General features: G+C 35.5%; 1 long non-coding RNA gene across 1 annotated transcript; it reads right to left on the bottom strand.

Annotated features, from left to right (window-relative positions):
* Nucleotides 1–11,806: 11,806 nt before the first annotated feature.
* LOC137022715 (uncharacterized) lies at nt 11,807–13,834 on the bottom strand. The gene is made up of 4 exons (XR_010895419.1): nt 13,336–13,834; nt 12,575–12,707; nt 12,311–12,416; nt 11,807–11,996 (listed from the first exon to the last, which is right to left on the bottom strand). It is a non-coding gene; the product is annotated as an uncharacterized lncRNA (long non-coding RNA).
* Between the last annotated feature and the right edge of the window lie 611 nt (nt 13,835–14,445).

Here is a 14,445-nt window from a genome sequence, read left to right as displayed (position 1 = left end):
GTGCGCGCTTTGGCTGGCGCTAAAACCAGAGACGGATGCGCGCAGCGCTTTTCATATATTACATATATGCAGTGTTTTCAACCAAATAATGTTTATTTTAGGTTTCAGACATTTAAATACACATAAGTACTAACAAAACAATATATTTAGAGTTTGTAAAATACACAATAATGTCTATAGAAGCGGAAATAACAACCCTTTCCATTATAATTAGACGACACGTTTTATTCATATCAGACACATTGTGAAAGTAACTTTAAAGCTTACTCTATTCTTCCTCAGTTCACCGACTCACTTACTTTCATGTATTTCGGGAGAAGTGGATAAATTCACGGGTTGTAAATCCAACAGATCCGATTCTCTGTGCGGCGCAAACTAACATGGTGGCGTCCATCGAGCATATGGCTCAACTAACATGATCGTTATAAAGGTGTTTAAACTGCAAAACACATCCACTTGCACATATTTGTCAATCGGAATATTAGATATTTCATGCTATAGTCAACAAATTTGTGAATATTTTGAATAACAAAGGAAAAATTAAATGAAAGCAGACCATCTTTCATACAGTGCTGCGGTGTGTCACATAACAAGCAATGACGCGTCACCATGGAAACCATAAAGTGATACGTTCTAAATAACGGTCGCTTCAAAAAACTCACGCTGGGGGGTCAGACAGAATATTTAAAACTTACGTGCGAAAGGGTTAAAACCTCACCACCCTTCTGTTCTTCCTCCCACAGAACCTGACGTGGCAGCCGTCGAGCCCCCCCCTTCCACTCATCCTGGATGATGGAACAGCCTACGTTGTACGTGAGATTCTGGACTCCCGGCGCCGTGGTGGTCTTTTAGAGTATCTGGTGGACTGGGAGGGCTACGGTCCCGAAGAACGCTCATGGGTCCCCAAGAATGATATCCTTGATCCTGCTCTGTTACAGACCTTCCACACCAATCACCCAGACAGACCTGCCCCACGACCTCGAGGACGACCACCACGGGGGAGGGGGGGTACTGTCACAGACACGTCAGGTTCCACCTCACTTCCTTACCCACGCACTCAATCACCAGCCTACTAATCACCGCCACCTGCACATCATCACCGCAGTCATCAACCACAGGATATATACCACACACTCACACACACACATTGTCCGGTCTCGTTTGTGATACAACCTGTTGTACGCTTACCTTCAAGGACTCCAAAGTGATACTTACCTGTCTCCATTATCTCCTTCGTCTCCATCGTCTCCTGGTTTCCTCGTGTGCTTACCTTCCTGTGTGTGAGTGTGTTCGTCTGCCAACTCCAGCATCTTCTCCCAGAATCACCTGCATCATAAAACAAGGACAGTATAAACTCTCATTACCATTCAAGATCATCGTATTCACCAGTCTACTCACCTGTTTCTCTGCTGATCATATCAATAAACTGCATCATTGCTTTTATCTCTGCCTCCGGTGTCTCTGTCATAACACTTACATGCATACTATATGAATCATTTTAAAAAAAAAGATATCATGCAGCACTGTTCTGTGTTTATTAACATTTATACCAACAGTATGATTTATTTAAAATTGTTGGTAACACTTTAAAATAAGGTTCATCTGTTAACATTTGTTAATTTATTAACATGAACTAACCATGAGCAATTCATTTGTTACTGTATTTGTTAATCTTTGTTAACGTTAGCCAAAAAAAAATAAATAAAAAAAAAATACAGCAGTTCACAGTGCATTAACTATGTTAAATGTTAAATACAACTCTTGATTTTAATAATGTATTAGTAAATATTAAAATGACCATAATACCGTAGAAGTGCAGTTCATTATTAGTTCATGTTAACTAATGTAGTTAACTAATGAACCGTATTGTAAAGTGTTACCAAATTGTTTAATTATCAACATGGTGCATCTTTTTTAAACTAGATTCACATTTACGCATTTGACAGATTGCATTCTAGGTATGTTTTTATCAGTTCATGAATTCCGTGGTAATCAAACCCTTTCTCTACTGTTTGAGCTTCAGAAAAGGATTTTTTAGGCTTCTAAAAAAAAACTTTTAAACCCACTTTGGGTAGCAATTTAGTTTACATGATTAACACCGCTTCTAAAATACAAGGTATTTTCTACAAAATGCAGCTTACAAAATAACACCACTAAAGCAGACAATGAAAGAATCAATGGCAAATAGCAGAAAAAAGGATAGTGAGCACATTTCCGAGTCAAAAATGACAAAAATTGGACACCACCACTTTTCTGATATTGATTTGTGTTTATTAAGTCAAACTTCTCAATGATGCTGACAAAGACAAGTAAATCATGTTATCTTCCAGCTGAGGATTTCAAAACCTATGGCTCAAATAACACCTTAAATTGAAAAAAAAGTTAATTTATGTAACTGTCTTGTGTTGAGCTTGCACGTGTACTGGCTCTGCACTAGAACATCAGGTTTGTCTGTAGATGCTGGTTCTGGTTGCATGGATGGATGAGGTAATTACACATCCTCCCTTATAACAAGATTGACAGTGACCTTAAACAGGCTGCCTGAGAGTGGAAGTGGGAATCGGGGAGGGAGAGCAAGAGGGAGACAAGGAAAAATGAAGGCTTAAAGGACGATGGACAGTTACAAAAGATGGATGGCATCAGAGAGGAAAGATGGATGGTTTAGTAGATGCTTAAATGGAAGCAGTAATGGAGAGGGTGTATGAATCCCAGTGCTGGTACCATTACAATACAGTATAATAAAAAAAAATAAAAAAAATAAAAAAAGTCAAGTCAAACATAAATGCAAAAAACAACAATGGAATATTTTAATATTATGATATTGTTAGTGACAAAACCATGCATGTGTTACATTATGTACAGTACTAGTAATTTGGAGCATGATTTTGGTAAAGTGAGATTTCTGGGTGGAAACACAATTACTATAGGTAATTACTATAATGTATATGTAATATATGTCCTACCCCTACCCCTAAATCTACCCATCACAGGAAACTGTCTGCATTTTTTGAATAAAAAAAAACAAAACAGTTTTGTATGTTTTTTTAAGCCATTTGGTTTATGTTGTAATACCCATGTTATTATACACATTTGTGTCCTCATAAACCATATATACAAGAACACACACACACACACCAAAAAGAACCAGGCAACTGACAAAATGTATCATTTTGGGTCACTAGTGGTAGTTGTCGATGGACAAACAATAACACACCAAAAATGTATTACCTATCACTTTGTTATTTCACAGCTGGATAGGAAACAGTGTAAAGCAACATTTTTTCCATCATACTCCAGCAGTCATATTCCACAGAAGTCCTCAGATCCGTCCTTTTGATCAGAGGATGAGTCAGAAGCCAGCAGGACACTTGCAGGCTGGAGAGGCCATATGTGTGTGTTGATATAAAGTACCACTTTGCTCAAACCCAGACCACTGCAGGAGCTCTGATTGGAGCAGTGCACTTGAAATGGCTACAGGTGATGCTCCATTCGTGATGTAACATCCATACCTATTTCCCAACACTCTCGCCATTCTCCAGTAGAATGTCTACATCTTTCCATTCTATTTCTTGTTGCCTGTCACCAAAATCTCCCTGCATTCTCAAATAAAAAAACACAAGATATTAATGCTATGTATAATATTTGCACTGATCATTACATAACTGTCTCATTACAAACTATTTTGCTCCCTCACAATGATTTGAATTAAATTACGGTTCTCATTAAAGCAGACCAAACTCTCTTCAGATGGCACAGGCTTTTTTACGCTTGGCATCCTCTATTGCCCTGTTGTTTTATGGGTCATTTGTTTAATTGAAGCAGCAGGGAACTGTAGTAGAATGGGTGGTTCTTGGGGGAAATAACTATCCATTAGGTTGGTTAATTTTGGACACCACCCCAGTCAGGAGCAAAAGCACATATAGTGTTTACTCATGAATGGACTTAACAGCCTTCTACATTATTATATAAACAGAGACTCACTGCAGTAAATGTAATACTAATACCAATACTGTAATCATATAAAAACTATAAAAGTATATCAACTTTAAAAGTTGTCTTAAAGCCTTGTTTGAATTTTTTAAAGACGTTAAGTTTGAAAGACAGAACAATAGAATGATAAATAGATGTAAGCAAAATTCTCCATTTTCTTCTCCATTTAATCTCATTGCTTTGTAAGATAAACAACTGAGATATTTTGGTAAATTTCTAATAGTACATGCAAATTCAGTTTGGAAGAAAAAAAGTTAAAAGAAAAAGCTAAAAGGGAGATCACTTGTGTCTTTTGAAATGTGCTAATTATCATTAGACAATATTGTAGAAACTATAATCTCATTGAAAGCTTAGTGTATGCTATAAATCTAGAACTGAGCCTTGGGGAACATCATAAATAATATGTGTTCTCTAAGAGTGGCTGTCACCCAAAGGAGTGAAAAAAACTAATTAGCCAAAAAAAAAAAATGTTCATAAACTATAGATAATACCAAGAAGGACAGATCAGAACTAAATACTGTGCATTAAACAGTTTAGATGTTACTTATCAGTGGTGGACAAATAACACAAATCAAGAACTTCAGTCAAAGAAAATAAAATATTACTCCAGTATAAGTATCAAAGTACTCTGGGCCTTTTCAAATACCCAGATCTGTGATCTTGGCCACTTGAAAGCATGTGCATGCAGCAGGAAGTAAGTGTCCCAGGTCTTTAAAACACCAAAGTAAGCCCACACTATTTCAAATACCACTTCGGAGTGGTATTCTGACAACTAACCTATGCCACTCCCACACCATACACACATCAAAGTAGCCAGAGCAACTTTTCTCTATTTTGGAGGTCGAGACAAGATGGCGACCGAGACAGACGTATGTTGAAACGCTCTGTAGGGTTTTGCTTCTATCCTCTTTAAAATGACTTGTCATGTGTTAAATCTAAAAACACAACAAAACAAAAACAAACTTGAAACCATTGTGTAAAAAAACTGTCATAGAAAAACTGATATTTTTGGATCAAGATAGACGTAACTGCGTGGCTCATAACAAGCCGTTTAAAATGAGCACCAAAGACAAAAGAAAGAAAGCAATCTCAGACCACTTCTACTCAGCTGATCGCACAATCAACCCTCTCCAACGGATTCATCTTCAGGAGAACTACCAGTAATTCTTCCTCCTGCTCCCAAAACTCCACTGATCAGCCCCATGCCAAAGAAAAACAGAGGTGAGCCCTCCCTGTCTGAGTTACAGGAAAACATCATCACGGCCCTCACCCTGAAAATTAATCAAAGGGCAGATTCACTCGAGCAGATGATAATCACTAATTCCAACACAATCGAGTAGCTAAAAACATCCTTAAATCATCTTTATGTGGAAATTCAGGAGCTTAAGGAAGACAAAACCAAGCTAGGTGAGAAATTCGCGAAGCAGCAAAAATCTCTTGTCAATCTGGAGGAACGAGTCGCCGATGCTGAACGTTACAAAAGACTCTAGTGCCTGCGTCTTTATGGTCTCTCTGAGCAACCGAACGAAGATGTTAGGGTGAAAGTTCTTGAAATTTGCAAAGTTGTTGCCCCTGAATCTTGCAAGAAAAGTTTTGAAGTAATTGACATTGCTCACAGGCTTGGCAAACCGCAATCGGGCAGAATTCGTGCTGTCATTGTTCTGTTCGCTTTGCGATCTGTGCGAGATGCCATCTGGAAAAATGCCAAAAACAGCGAGTTCCTGAAACAAGCTTTGCTTCGTTGAAGATTTAACCAAAGAGGAAAAGGACAGGCGATCGCTTCTGTGGCCACATGTGAAGAAAGCACGTGAAGACAACAGAAAAGCCTACTATGTCGGATCCAAGGCGTTCATTAAAGGTATTGAAATCAAGCTCGATATGGAGGGCCAAAAGATGGATTGAACTTTATACGGCTAACTTGGCATTCTGCAGACCCTTTAGATGCATGGCCACAAACTCATCATGTTCAAACCTAACAAGGTTTCTTGGTTCATAATTGATGTTTATATATATATATTATATAGGCTACTTTTCATATTGAGTTCATATTGTGGACTAATTAGCCTATATTTTATCGAGTTTTTTTCAAGTCTGTTCTGCTTTTGAAGTTGAGGATGGACTAAACCCTGTTCATATTTATGTTCTTTTCTCTCCTGTTGATATTTCATAACGGAGTTATCACTTATATCACTTAATGTAAAGGGCATTCGAGATATTGTAAAAAGAAAAGCAATATTTTTGTTTTGTAAAGAGATGAAGGCAGATTTTATTTATGTATTATTTATTATTTATTTATTATTATTATTATTTTTTTTTTTTTACAAGAATCCCACTCAAGTGCAGAAGATGTTTTGTTTTGGAAGAACCAGTGGGGTGATGATCTTTCAACCGTGTATCACATGAAATACGTTCTGAGGAAACTATTTTGCAAATCGCAATTACGTTACATGCCAACATATAAGCAGTGCTATTACGTTGGTCCTTAACCTAATAAAGCCAATTTATTGCAGTGCTATTACGTTTGTCCTGAACATAATACATCCAAAGCAGGTTTCTTTTCACACGTAGCAGCTAATGCTGTTCATTTTGTTTTAATTATTTACTCCCTTTTTTCTGATCGGGCTACAAAATATTATTTATGCCAGGGGGAGTCAAATGGCGGCACCCAGATCATTTTTATCTGGCCCTCCAACTGGTTTTTGATGTTTAAAACCGCTCGCAATCTGATATCAAAGTTTTTCCCCGCAAAGGTTTTCATAAGGTTTTCATAATATTCACTCAGTGAATGTCAACCCGTTCTCACTCCTGACCGTTCTCACGCTGAAGAAGTCTCATTCAGAACACATCGCGATATTTGGCATCAGTTCGCGTGTGCTGGATGTTGGTAAGTAGTCGTAAATACGCTGTTCTAATGTTTGATATAATGTCTTTTCTGTTTGCAGATATTAATCAGATTAACGTTAGCTCCCTCATGTTCAGTCACTGCATTATATCTGTCACCTCCGCTGAGGTTTTGCTTTTCATTGCTTTCTATATTAAATACTAAACTAGGGTGATTAAACACTGTCACGTGACGTGCAATATATTGCACAATATATATAATATATTCATATCAGGTTCAAAGTAGTACAAGTGTAGTTTCAAAATGGTATTTGTTGTAGAAGCACGGTAAAAAACAACACTTACCATGCTTTTTACCACAGTATTGGTAGTTTTAATGTGATTTTTGTTGTAAATACAGAGTAACCACAACACTTATCATGCTTTTAATGCCTAATAATGTTAAATCCAAAAACTGTAAGGTCAATAAGAACTTCTTTCCTATATATATTTATATATAAACCTATATATTATAAATAATGATATTTTCTTTTCTCTTGTTTTAGCTGAAAAGACAAAAAGGGCCTTTTGGAAATGGATGAAGGAGACAGAAAGCTGCAAAGGCAAATAATTGCAATGGTATGTATGTGTTGCTTTTAACCCTTTATCAAACATTTTATCAAGCATTTGTTAAATAGTCTCACAGTAAATTAAAATTAAAGTCAAATCCTGTACATATTTATCACCTTACTTGTAAATCAGTTGTGCCCCTTCTTGGACAGTTGGACGTCCCACACATAAAAGTTTATATTAATTCCATTGAATTCTTTAAAATGATTACAGATTGGGCCCAAAATGTTCCAATGATACATGATGTCTCTCCGCACCTCATAACTACCTCTGTTTGCAAGAGTGGAAATTATCATTTGACTTGTCACAAGACATCAGATATTCAATTATTTTGTCATGATCATTTACACTGCTGATAATGTCCTGCTTGCATGTGAAACATGTTATTTATTTATTTTTATTTTTTAAAATATGAATATAGCTTGCTATACTTTTAATCATGGAAATGCCCACACATCAGTGAACTTATTACATAAATGCATTTAACATTTAATTGTGCAACACTCTTTACAGAAGGAAATCCTACGGTTATGTATGAACTCACAACATCATCATCAAGTGCTGTGCTGGGCACATTGGGTAACAAGTGTCCTCCAGCGTATCCAATCTGTGACCACATTCTCCACATCTTCCCATGGGACACCGACATTCTTCAGGCCTTCGTTTCCATGTCTTCCCCTGCATTCTCCTGGTGGTGTCCACTTCATATCTGTCTTTGGGTGTTGTTGTTTGGTCATGCTTAGGGTGTGTCCGGGGAGGTGCACCCTTCACTCTGTCACAGTTTTTAAAAGTCTTCACGTGGACTCCTCCTTATGATCTCCTTGAAACGTGCAGAACCAATATTGAAAATAGTAATTTATCTTTTTCCATATTCTTGCCTTTATCAAAGAAGCACCAGTGCTCATCCGGAGTTTTGGTAAAAGTTCTAGTAATGCTGCGACTATAGTCAAATATGTATTTCTGCATGTGTGTATAGCAGGTGTTTGTCCGAACAATTGAAGTTAGTGAGAGTGTTCAGGAAAACCCTCTGAGAACAATCAATATTTATTTAATTCTGTTTGGTGCTGATATAGAGTATTACAGAAATGACACATTGACATTCTGGACATTATTCTGTGAGTTTGTTACCTCTTCATTTAGATGGACTTGAAAATGTCTTGCATTTTGTTTCATTAAACATTTTATTACAGTGTCACTATAGTAAATGTCCACCTTAACTACATCTATGGTATCATTATATCAGTACCTGGATAATGTAAATGTAACATACCCATGAATGTATTTTATAGAAGCATTTTATTGCTGAAAATATTTAACATTTATAAAATGCATAAACTATTTGAATTTGCCTTTCATTTAGTTACAGTAAAAGTGAACAATAAACACAATATTGTATTGTATTAAAGTTGAGAATGTAAAATGTTATTTTTTTCCCCCTATTCTTTAAAGAAACATATTTTCACATGGAATTTTATCTCATCTCTTGGTTTGTAAAAATAATACTTCATCATATCGATTTGTGTAGTTATATTTCACTATAATAGATTGCCTCTGTAACTGGATATTTTTCTCACAATTAACTGATTTTTATACTGTTGTGCAGTAGTTTGGGGACTACATTTGTCTTTGACACTAAATATTGGAATATGATTACAAAATCGAGTACATTCATTATGCTTTTATTTATATTTATTTTAATTCCAAGAGTTCAAATGGTGAAGAATGGTATAAATAAGTGATTAAATGTATACCTTTAATATACTACATATCTACTGTAAATGTTAGAAGCACTTTAGTAGATGCAATTATATCTCTTTCAAATATATTTATGCATCAGTTTAAAACACAAAGGAGTCTTTCGTTGTAAAATGTGATTTTTATTATATTTAATTAGATTAATTATATATTTAAGGAATCTTCTCGTCAGCCGGAACCGAAGGAGATCTGTCGTCATTTACCATAAATGGACAAGTAAGCGTGACGCATCTGTTCAGCTGTGTTGTGATTGGCTGTGACTCTATCGCAGAACTCGCTGTGATTGGACTACCTTTCAACCCATATAAAACGGCGCTTTATCTTACAAAGTTTGTTTTAGTGTGAATATTACGTTACTCATACATTAAGTTAACTATAAAGTGTTTCCATGTTGTGAGAAATTACTCCTTTACCGAGATCCCAACCCTAACCCTAGCTTCTCAATGAACTACAGCGCCATGTTTCCCGTTCATTGATAGAATGACAGAGACATATGGGTAATGTAGTTTAAAACGTTTAGTAAAAAAATGATAAATGTTAAAATAATAAGATCTTTAATGGACAACTCGATATCTAAATATGTTTATTGTCAAACATTTATTACATATATGAGCGACAGGCTGAAATTTAATATTTTACTGTAATCACTATTAAAAAACCTTTATGCCAGCTTTCCATGTATGTCTGAAAACTGTGCCCAACATTATTTAGTAATCATAGCATAAGCAGTTGTCCTGTTGATTTTCTCTTTGATACGCTAACCGGACTTTGAGTTACAGCCATTTGAAATGTGCATTTTTTTTGCTCTTCCAGGGGCCGGTACTGGCCCCTTGGGGGTGGAAGGGCATTAAAATCTACACAGGTGTGTACTCCTCATCATGGATAACAAACTTTGTTGAATCACATTTAAATATTGCAGTATTTTATCATTTCCTCATTTTCCATTCTAACATCATGCTTGTATAGGTTTTTGATGGGTATTGTGAGACCATCTGATGAAATATGGAAATATTATAACAAAATGTTGTAATAGAATAATAATAATAATAATAATAATAATAATAATAATTGATTAATTGAATAGTAGTTGATTATTTCTTTGCTTTTTTTTTTTTTTTGTATGAACACCAATAAATATAATGGATGAACCCACAACAACTTGCCATTATCCAGCTGCCAGTGTTGGCAGTAAACTAAAAACTATTTATATTTACACTTCACTATTACTGTTACACAAGGATAATGCACTATTCAGTAAAATAAGAAACTGTGCCAAAATGTCATTATCACCCCCTCTTCTTGCTCCTCACATGCCTGACATCAGTAATGTCCAGCTGTCATTTTGAATGCAGTATAGATGTACCAGAATGATCAACATCCATCTTCTTCAGCTCTGCTTGAAGTGTTTGTGTCAGTATAACCCACTGCAGCCTCTCTTTATTCACATTCCTTCCCTTTATTTATCTGGAAACTGCCATCCTTGTCACAACATGAAAGTATATGCAACTTTTGGTGCATTGTTGTCCCAAATATCATGAATTAGATCAAAAATATTTATGTAATATATATTTATGTATTAATAAGTAAAACAATCATGGAAATTATATGTCATTTTTTTAAATTATGAAATAAACTCAGCTTAGTTAAATTGTATTTACTCTACCAAACACCACGTTCACCATAATTTATTACACAACACTTTATTGGAGGATACAGCATAAGGTTGAAATTTGCATAAAGACAAATGAGATTCAAGATAAATAAAAACGTGTCTTCAAAAATACGTTAACGTCATAATAATCCATTCACAGACTTTACTCCTATTGCACAAATGAGCGCCACAGAATCCCATCCAGTCAACTATGATCCAGAAAACAGATTTGATATTGAGTTTAAAATAAAGATTCATTATCACAGCTGAACTGGGTTCTTGCTCTTCCCTGTACATGTCTCTATCATGTTCATGTTCTTCTTCTTCTAAACAGTTTGTTCAGTTGTACTCTACAGTACAACTGATGACCAGAAGATGTGATCACTGATGTGCTGTAGCTTTTTCTCAACCAGAGGAAGAAGTCTTAAAGTCCCATTGTTCAGTCCTGGTCTAAAAGTAAAACAAAAAAACACACAATTCAAGTTAAGTAGTTTAATGGACAGCCAGGTCAGCTTATGTTCTGCATGATTTAAACAGTGGTGGGCTACTCTGGCCCTCAGCGTCCACGGTCCTGCAGATTTAGCTCCAACCTCAAACCCAACTGCCTATAACTGTCTATAAGTACACCTGAAGACTTTGGTTAAAATTTTCAGGTGTGCTCAATTATGGTTGGAGGTAAACTCTCCACCTCAAAAAGGAGACAGCAAAAGGGCTAGAGTTGCCTGTTCCTGATTTAACTTTACAAAACAGCAGTACATAATATATATATTATAATAAAAATGCAGCACAGACTGTAAGCTAAGAACTGAACAAAAACTGTTTTACCCATATTAACAGCAACCTGTTTTAAAAAGATCTTTTAGAAAGGCATGCTCTCTTTTGAGCCTTGATTTCTTTCAGGACAACATACTCTTCTGTTTCTTGTTTCAAGAGCATAATTTGGTCAAAAACCAAGTGATAACCTGTACAATGTAAAATTGTTAAAATACTGCAATAAAAACTTTAAGGCAAGAATTAAGAATAGGCACAGGACTTACCGTACTCATGAAGAAGCCATGGCCATGCATAGTTTCTGCCTCTTGTGTTCCTCCGTAGCTGCACATCAGTCGTTTTTCCTCTAGGATCTTCTGTTAGTGACTTCACTTGCTATCTGTTTTAAAACACAAATACAATGTTTTAGGTCTGTGCAGTATAAGGCCTTATTTCAAGCCAAAAAAAAATAGGTATTACACATAATTTAAAGAACATTTACTATTTAATTCCTATTATACTATATTATATTATATTAACTCATTATCTTCCAAAGCTTCCCTGTCTGCTTTTATCTAAAAAAACAAACAAACAAACAAAAAAAAAACAGAAGGAACAGTTTTTAAGAACTTTTTAAGAACTTAATAGTCCTTTGAGAGAACAACATTAAATTCTGTACTACATATTACAGCATTGCCTCAACACAAGACATACCAATGGACTTCTGTCTTCTTTGGGCATGAGATGGTCATGTTCCTTCCTCACCCTAAACAAAGGACTTCGATGAGCTTGCTTTGATATAAGGACTGGTCTTCCTTCTCTGCACAGAAAAACAAGAAAGTCTCTACTTACTCTGTGTGCAATTACTCTTGTTCTTAAAACATACAAATTGAGACAGTTATAAATAAGTTAATTTACCATACCATCCAGGAGAGCATTTGATGAGTAAATACTGATTTAAATATCTAGAAACTTTACCTGGAAAGGGCTGATCACGGCAGGTTTGCAGCGACTCACTAGTAGCTCTTGTGAGGGTCGGCTCTTAAAAGAGCTGTTGAGTTTGATGTTGTAGAGATCCTAAAAAGAAGGACTAAGTAATCTGCAAGTAATCCTGCAAGACAGAAAGGAAGGTAAATTTATTACATCACATTCAAGTTGTCAATTTACACATAACTGTAGGATTTCCTTCTGTAAAGAGTGTTGCATAATTAAATGTTAAATGCATTTATGTAATAAGTTCACTGATATGTGGGCATTTCCATGATTAAACATATGTCTTTAATAGCAAGCTATATTTATATTTAAAAGAATTTAAAAAAAAAATAACATGTTTCACATGCAAGCAGGACATTATCAGCAGTGTAACTGATTAGATATTGAATAGACATCAGATATTCAATTATTTTGATTATGACAAAATAATTGAATATCTGATGTCATGTGACAAGTCAAATGATAATTTCCACTCTTGCAAACAGAGGTAGTTATGAGGTGCGGAGAGACATCATGTATCACTGGAACATTTTGGGCCCAATCTGTAATCATTTTAAAGAATTCAATGGAATTAATATAAACTTTTATGTGTGGGACGTCCAACTGTCCAAGAAGGGGCACAACTGATTTACAAGTAAGGTGATAAATATGTACAGGATTTGACTTTAATTTTAATTTACTGTGAGACTATTTAACAAATGCTTGATAAAATGTTTGATAAAGGGTTAAAAGCAACACATACATACCATTGCAATTATTTGCCTTTGCAGCTTTCTGTCTCCTTCATCCATTTCCAAAAGGCCCTTTTTGTCTTTTCAGCTAAAACAAGAGAAAAGAAAATATCATTATTTATAATATATAGGTTTATATATAAATATATATAGGAAAGAAGTTCTTATTGACCTTACAGTTTTTGGATTTAACATTATTAGGCATTAAAAGCATGATAAGTGTTGTGGTTACTCTGTATTTACAACAAAAATCACATTAAAACTACCAATACTGTGGTAAAAAGCATGGTAAGTGTTGTTTTTTACCGTGCTTCTACAACAAATACCATTTTGAAACTACACTTGTACTACTTTGAACCTGATATGAATATGTTATATATATTGTGCAATATATTGCACGTCACGTGACAGTGTTTAATCACCCTAGTTTAGTATTTAATATAGAAAGCAATGAAAAGCAAAACCTCAGCGGAGGTGACAGATATAATGCAGTGACTGAACATGAGGGAGCTAACGTTAATCTGATTAATATCTGCAAACAGAAAAGACATTATATCAAACATTAGAACAGCGTATTTACGACTACTTACCAACATCCAGCACACGCGAACTGATGCCAAATATCGCGATGTGTTCTGAATGAGACTTCTTCAGCGTGAGAACGGTCAGGAGTGAGAACGGGTTGACATTCACTGAGTGAATATTATGAAAACCTTATGAAAACCTTTGCGGGGAAAAACTTTGATATCAGATTGCGAGCGGTTTTAAACATCAAAAACCAGTTGGAGGGCCAGATAAAAATGATCTGGGTGCCGCCATTTGACTCCCCCTGGCATAAATAATATTTTGTAGCCCGATCAGAAAAAAGGGAGTAAATAATTAAAACAAAATGAACAGCATTAGCTGCTACGTGTGAAAAGAAACCTGCTTTGGATGTATTATGTTCAGGACAAACGTAATAGCACTGCAATAAATTGGCTTTATTAGGTTAAGGACCAACGTAATAGCACTGCTTATATGTTGGCATGTAACGTAATTGCGATTTGCAAAATAGTTTCCTCAGAACGTATTTCATGTGATACACGGTTGTGATCTTTGGTTAGCACATGGAAATAATCATTCAGT

This window comes from Chanodichthys erythropterus, chromosome 7 (assembly GCF_024489055.1).
Source record: "Chanodichthys erythropterus isolate Z2021 chromosome 7, ASM2448905v1, whole genome shotgun sequence".
Lineage (NCBI taxonomy): Eukaryota > Metazoa > Chordata > Actinopteri > Cypriniformes > Xenocyprididae > Chanodichthys > Chanodichthys erythropterus.
This window is presented reverse-complemented; position numbering and strand designations above follow the sequence as displayed.